At 43.0% G+C, this 7859-nt stretch overlaps 1 protein-coding gene across 2 annotated transcripts in view; it reads right to left on the bottom strand.

Annotated features, from left to right (window-relative positions):
• The window catches only part of PHACTR1 (phosphatase and actin regulator 1), a 561725-nt gene that overhangs the window by 46619 nt on the left and 507247 nt on the right, over positions 1 to 7859 (bottom strand). The gene's annotated exons all lie outside the window — the stretch shown is intronic.

The following is a 7859-nucleotide window of genomic DNA, read 5'->3' as shown; positions in this document are numbered from 1 at the left end:
CTGCCTTCTGCCCACCGTGAAGAGGTTGGATGAACGTACTGGTATACAATGAGCTGTCATCATCTTCGTCCTCTTCCTCTTCCTCCTCTTCTCTTGTGTACAGGCAAGAAGAGTCTTCATAGTCTGATTCATGAGGCACATTTTCTTTATTGTCATCACATTCAATCACAACAGTTGGCACTTGTCTTATTTCGGGAAGGCCCATAGGTCCTGCTTTTGTGACACCGTCACCCGAGTGCAAACCAGAGCTGTGGTAAGAAGTGGAACAGGGGACCCGCTGCTCAGAGCTGTTTAAAGAGAAGGAGGAGACAGGAAATTCATTTTGGCTAACATGTCATAGAAATGCACTGGCACCGTTTTAAAACTCAGTTGTCCAGCCCTAAGAAACAAAGGGTACACCGGGCAATTGAAATCCCATTGCTCATCTTACAGTTAATCATTTTAGGATGGCAGAGTCTCCTGATGGTGGCAGTGGCATGGAACAGGAAATAAGAATTGTAATTCTCTGTGAATGGGCGGTGGTGATGGTTGCACAACAATGTGAACGTACTTAATGCCACTGAACTGTACGTTTTAAAATGGTTAAGATGGTAAATTTTATGTTATGTGTATTTACTATAATATTAAAAAATTTTTAAAGAGCAGGGGTAAAGGATTAATTTGATAGTGGAGCAAGAGATCCAGGAAGGAAAGATAATAACTGAGGTTCCAGTTTCCACAAGCTGTACAGGGTGACTGACAGGAATTGAGTGTGGGAGAGACTGCTTGAAACGTCCCAGGTGGAGACGCAGAGAAAGGCAGCGGGGGATGAGCAGAAGGCTGGAGACTCATGCATGACACTGTCAGGGATGACCTAGAGAAAGTTCTCTCCCACGGACGGTGACAGATCCTCAACAGGGAGCCACAGGTAACACCAGTCTGGTTTTTCCGTAAGGTCAGTTTGCTAAGAAGCAATGATGATAATATTTTTGGTTCTATCTCTTAAGTTGAGCCAACTTTCATCAAATATATTTAATGTTTTCAAAAGCTATACGAGTTCATTGTTGGAAAATTAGAAAATACATGTCATCAAAAATAAAGAAAATAGTTATTTTCTTAATAGTGTCTAAGGATCATACAGCAACTTAGAATCCTTTGTATGACAGGCTGTGCATAAAGTCCAGCAAGAATGAGAATTCGGAGCCAGAAACACATAGTTAAATTTTGTAATTCTTTTTCAGATTAACTGGAAGTGGAATTTATATCTTTCATTTAAGGAATTTCTAAACACAGGAGACTCAATGCATTTTACATCCAAAAGTGTCTGACACTCACAAGGACGTGGAGCACGAGGTTATGTTACAGATCGGTAAGATTTGCATTTCAGTATTTTGTCCAAGACAAATCTTACTTATGACATACAAATGCATGAGTCTCCTTTGAAGCTTTCAATTATGCTTTAAATTATTGCTATGTCTAAGTTAAATTCAATTAACTTTCTTCCTTCCACTGTTTCCCAAGAGCTGCTTTTCTCTTTGCATTTTCCACATAACTCTTCAGTGACATGTGGAAAATCTAGTTAACACATTATGAGCTATAACGTTTGAGGCAATGAACTAAACCGACTTACAAAAAAAACCTTCAACTACTGAATAAGAATTAAATCACATATTTACAAAAATGCAGCATCTTAGGCAGTTTAAGTGGGCCCATTTCCCACCTAATTTAATACAAATGGCAATGGGAGCAGGGCAGTGAAATACATGACAGACGGTCCCAACGTGACAATTATAACATGTGACTGGAAGACTGATTGACGGGGAACTTCTTGCCACCCTGTGAGGTGGCCCTTCCATCGGGCACCAGCGGTGACTGCATTCCAGCAGTGCCTGGATTTCCACACTGGGTACTGAAGGAAATGGGAATGGAAGAGGAAAAACGTAATCCATGGCGTGTGTTCCGCCCCAATCCTGCCTTTCCCTCTCTCCGCTTTACAGTTTAATAGCAGTGGTTCCCAAGAAGGCACAGGGCTCGGGATACTGCAGCTGGGAGCCGGGATGCAAAGCAGCCCAGAGATATTCTTATCTGGTGGGAAGAATCTTTTGAGGAAAGAAAAAAAAAAGCTGGAGACCAGAAAGCATGAGTTCCTTAAGGTAGAAGGCTCCAAACTTCAGTATACTAGACTGTCATGTAGAAGATTTGCTCAAAGTAAAGGCCTTCATTGCAAAGGAAAGGTGAAAACTATTAGCCCTGCAAGCAGTAGTTAAAACATAGTATGAGGTGCTTACCACACTCTGTACCACATGGCCCACATAATTAACCCAGCCTCATTTCCCCTTCCTCACCTCTACGTCCAAATAGCTACCCCTGGTTGAACTATGCGTTCAACACTCTTGGGCCTGGAACATGCACCCATCGCATCTTCAACCCATTCATTCCTATTTATCTTGTAAGACTTGTCTCAGGCAACGCCTTGAATACTCTTCACGGGAGAGAATTCGAATGTGAAGATTGTGACCATCTGTTTGCGTACTGTTTTCCCCTTTCCACCCACGCTGTGAGCTCCTGGGAAGGCAGGAGCCATGACTCGTGTTTGTGTCTGGTGCCGGTACCATGCCTGATGCAAAGTGGACATAGTCATTGTTTACTGTTTTAGCTGAAGGAAAGAAATATGAGCTGGGATGACCGCTACTTAGATAGATGCATTTGTAAGTGGTTGACAAACAATATTCAAAGGCATTTTAATTAAGAAACTGTTTCAAATTTAATTTTCAGGGAGGCATCTGGTGGTGTACTGCAGGGATGTGGTGCCCCAGACTCCGCTGGCACGGTTATCGATGGCTTAGGTAATGACAGAGAGGACATCCTCATGGAGTACATGGAAGAACCAAGGTAGAGAAGGAGAGGAGGGAGAGTGAAAAAAGGGAACATTTACTGTAAATGTCACTCACCGTTCTAGAACTTTCACATTTAGTATATTACTTCACCTGTATAACAACCCTACAGGACAGGTACTATTCCCCTTATTTTATGAAACAGGAAATTGAGGCTCTGAGAGGGTAGTTTGCGGGCCCACAACCCGTTAAAGGAAGGAGTTGGAATTTGAGCCCACTTCTGTAATCCAAAAGTTGAACCGTGATACTTAACAAGATTGCATACTTTGATGTGTTTACATATTTGTGTTTACACAAACCCTACTAAGATTGTATACTCTGATTAAATACAAACCCTACTAACTATACCATGCAAAATGGAGGAAAGATCATGCCTTGTTAACAACATGAGTAAAAAATGGGCATCGTTACTTTACAGCTGTTTTCGATCTTACTAACTGAGGTAAGTAATAGTGCTCTGCCCTGGCATGATCAGGCCACTCCTGGGCACTGAGTTTAAAGCAGCGGTCCCCAACCCTTTTGGCACCAGGGACCGGTTTCATGGAACATTTATTTTTCCCCCCCGCTGGACGCGGGTTGGGGGTATGGGAGGGAGGTGGAGCTCAGGTGGTGATGCAAGCGATGGGGACCAGCTGTAAATACTGATGAAGCTTCCTTGCTCCCCTGCTTCTCAGCTCCTGCTGTGTGCCCCCTCTGTCCCTGTTCCTTGTTCCTGAGTTCATGGAAGACAATTTTTCCATGGACAGAGGTGGGGTGGAGTGGGGATGGCACAGCTCTGCAGCCCAGTCCCTAACAGGCCATGGACTGGTACCAGTCTGTAGCCTTGGGGTTGGGGACCACATGTTTAAAGGATTCATCTTAGACACAGGGTTCAGAATTGTCAGGGTGGTGAGGGGACCCATCTGTTTACCCATTGTCATGGCTGCTTTGGGACCAAAATGGTAGAGCAGAATAGTTGCAACAGAGCTTAAAATACTCACTACTATCCAGTTCTTTACAGAAAAAGTTTTCTGAGCCCTGATCTAAACCAATGTTTCCTAAACCTCGATCATACTCACACCTAAATTTTTTGTGTATGCCATCTTTGAAGTCCATTCACTATTATTTACTTTGTATTTTTAAGTCAATACAGTAGTTTTTAAAAAACTTCAACACTATTGTAGCCTCATCTTAAGCAAATATTTTCGTAACCATAGGTTATATATGGTAATTATATGTTTATAACATGTTAAAATAAATACATATTTTTATATTTATAATCTACATGTTAATATTGACACATATGTATGACATTTAATAAAATGTTGAAATTTATAAAAGGTTGTTCTAAGCTTATTTTATGTACCACTAATTATGTAAATAACACATTTTGGTTAAATGTTGGCCTAGCAGACTAGGCTTTTTTTTCAACCTGGGCATGACGGACATTTTGGGCCAGACAATTCTTTGCTTTGGGCACTGTCCTGTGCATTGTAGTGTGTTTAGCAGCACTCCTGGCCTTTAACCTCTAGATGCTAGTAGCACTTCCTCCAAATCTCCATATGTTGCCAAATGTCCTCTGGGGGACAAAACTGTCCCAGACAGGGGAAACACTGGCCTACAGCACCCACAGTGGCTTTGCTACATGCTGCATTCTCAGAGTTGTACCACATGAGTCTCTTTAAAAAGCCACTTAGATATTGATCATCAGGAATTTGCAGTATTCACCGGATGATGGAGAACTGTCCATATCTTATCACGCAAGTTCCTGATTTACTGTCCCTCAGGCTGGCATTCTGGGGGCTGTTTCAACACTGTGATGCTCTCGGGGTTCCACTCAGCTATTTGCATCCCTGAGCCAGTAAGCCTTAACGCAAGAGCTCCAAAGTGGCTCTCGAGTGAATCAGCTTTTCTCATTATGTTGCCCAGATCAGTGATTTACTCAATGACACTCTAGTGGCCTGAAGGAGTCACCACATCTTCCCAAGTACCTGTCAAATTCCCTGAGGAACAGCTGAGTCATGTAATAAAATCTATTCTGGACCATTCACGTCAAAACTCTTTGGCATTAAGCATTTAGTTTGCTCTGAATTCAAATGGACTTCATTACCCATGGGTTGTGTTCACCGTTCCTCTTCCCGCTGGCTGACTAGCTTCTAAAACCACAGCGAAACATAAAGCATCTCATCCTAACCCGCTAGTTAGAGGCTTTGTTAATTCTTACTGGGTAATTGCAGATAATGATGATGAAAGTTAACATTTTTTTTAACACCCACACTATACCATTTATTGATCCATTTAAGCCTCACAACGACCCTAGAAGACAGGTACATTTTGGCCCCCAAATTTTAGAGAGGAAAACACGAAGGCACATGATCGAGGCCACACAGCCAGAGGGGTGCAGGTATTATTGAACTCTGTCAGACTACAGGACCCAATCTCTTACTGATGTCACTAACTGCTGCCTGCGCAGAAGCAGTGGTCCTGCAATGTCTCTGAACCTTACTCTTCTTCCAGAACCTCCCTCTCCCCACCACCACCTGGCCCAGCCTCCATACTGCTGTCAAACAGGTCTGATCACGTAATTCTCTCAATTGGAAGAGGCTAGAAGGGACTCACTGTACTGAATAAACTGTCCCTCTTTGGCATGGACTAGGAGGCACCTCATGATCTGACCCCCAGCTCCTTTCAATCTCATGTTACTATTTTGTACGATGCTCCCAGAGTTCCAGCCACACCAGGCCACTTGCCACCGCCCAAGTACATTGTAGACTCCTGCCATCACTCTGCCTCAGAACTCCCCTGTCAGTTTGGCCTGGAGCATCCTACCCATCCTTTGGCGATGGCTCAAATCACATTTCATTTGAGAAGCTTTTCTGATTTTTTTCCAATGGAAATCAGTCCCTTCTCACCAACACAGCTCCTGGTCCCACTTCTGCTATTGCATCTGTCACATTATGTTACAATTACACGCATGGCTAAGCACCTGCCCCAGCCCCACGGACTGGGAGCCTCTCAAAGGCAGAGGCTGATTATGATTTTTCCACCCCAGCCTCATCAGTGAGCATGTCTTTGGCACTGATGGAAAAGCCAACCAAATATTTGAAGTCTCTCAGAATCACAGTAGGCCATATTACATTTCCAATTACCTAATTCACTAAAATAATGATCCCCGACCCTTAGATATGGAGTCTGGCTGTTGTGGAAAAAGTATCCTTGTGAAAGAGAATTGAGGTTTTTGGAAATATTGATCTAGAGTTCTCTTTCCTAAGAAGAAAATCCCAACAGAAAGGCACTGAGAATCTATGCAAGGAAGGGAGCAATGGGACCTGTGTCGCAAGACTGTGTGTGCGCAGATGACGGAACAGAGAGAGCTTACGGTTATTCCATTTTCCCAGTTCTGTACCCACAGGCTGTCAGTCCACTTCAGCTCAGACTGTCCAGAGTTAGGTTGCTTTGTAAGGTGAGGTCATTGGGTTAGATGAGATCTATAAGGTTTCCTTTTATACTAACATTCTATGATGAATTTAAACAAACACCAAAGGCCTTAAATTATTCTCTAGGGGAATAAAAATGAACTTCTGCTTCCTATCATCTAGGTAGCTCCAAATAATACAATTTTCCTGACAAATTTGGGATAAACACGTAGAAACTGAAGCCAGTTCCATGATGTTCACAAGATGTTGGACAGTTGCACCATTTTGGAACATTTCCCTTCTACTACTTAAATACACCAGGGGGTTCCATGGCTCAGGATGAAGGAGCAGGAGCATCTTTCAAAACAACCACAACAGCTAACACGGACCGTGAGTGTCCTACGAAAGTGGGTTGTAAATGTTCATCATCTCACTTAATCTTCACAAAAACTTGCAGAGTTAAGAAAGGTATCATGATTACCTTGATTTTTAGGGATGAGGACATTAAGTCCCTGAGAACCTGAGTGACAACGTGGCTGTGGTCACAGCAGGGATGTGAACTTGGGTCTTCTCACTCCAGTGCCTGTGTTCTTTCCATGAACCACAGCAATGCCTGTTCCTTTCCCATATACCTACCTGCTGATTACGAAGTGCAATTTATACCACAAATTTTAAAAAGCCATGGAATATAACAATTATTTTTATAACAAAAAGCAAGGATAACAGATGATCACAAAACCCAATAGTCTGTTGCTATGAATTTTGCTGTGAAGAGCCCCCCATGGGGACCATTGTAGAAGCCACGGGGAGGGGGTTGCACTCTAGACTTGGGGTGCAACAGTTTTTGTGTGTGTAGCACAGGGCTAGGGTGAGTAGGTGTGCAGAGAAAATAGCCTACAAGAGGAAGGAGAGAATAATTAAATTACCAAGCTGGATAATCCAACCTTGGATAATAGAGTATTACCAATAAAAAGGAAGCATGCCATGGGGTTAGTGTGTATTATGGCCACGTTAATGACACATTTCTGTGAGAAAAGAAAGGTGTTACCATCACTCTCCTCCCACTACCCTGCTTCAACTTTCTTCAGTGTCCCATCCCTGCATGACATCACATTCCGTATTTTTGGTGTATCATATGTCCCTCTCACCGAAAAGTAAGCCCAGGAGGACGAGGACTTTGCTGTGTCCTTGCCGTCTTCCTGGAGGAGAGAAGGACCTGAGTGAACAGGGAAGAACGAGTTTGCGAGTAAAACAGCATTCTTGAGTCGGCAAAGGCACATACTGAAATCTCTCCTTTCCTTCGTCACATCCCCATGGCTCCTTAGGGAAGTGAAAAGGTTTATTTTCTCTCATCAGTCCTGTCTCCGTCAAGAATGATTTTTTTTTTTTTTTAGGAATGACCTTTAACATGTCTTCTTTCTGGAAAACTCAACTCTCTTCTTTGACTCTCGCAGACTAAGTTAGGAGACACGTAGATTGAGAACACAGTGGGGCCTCTCAGGGAACCACCCCACCTGCCCCCATTTTCCTACCATAAATGGCCACATGTTTCTAAGAAATCTCCAGACTTTGAAAATGAAGACTTGCCTTT

This window comes from Propithecus coquereli, unplaced genomic scaffold, assembly GCF_000956105.1.
Source record: "Propithecus coquereli isolate 6110/MARCELLA unplaced genomic scaffold, Pcoq_1.0 Scaffold416, whole genome shotgun sequence".
Taxonomy (NCBI): Eukaryota; Metazoa; Chordata; class Mammalia; order Primates; family Indriidae; genus Propithecus; species Propithecus coquereli.
This window is presented reverse-complemented; position numbering and strand designations above follow the sequence as displayed.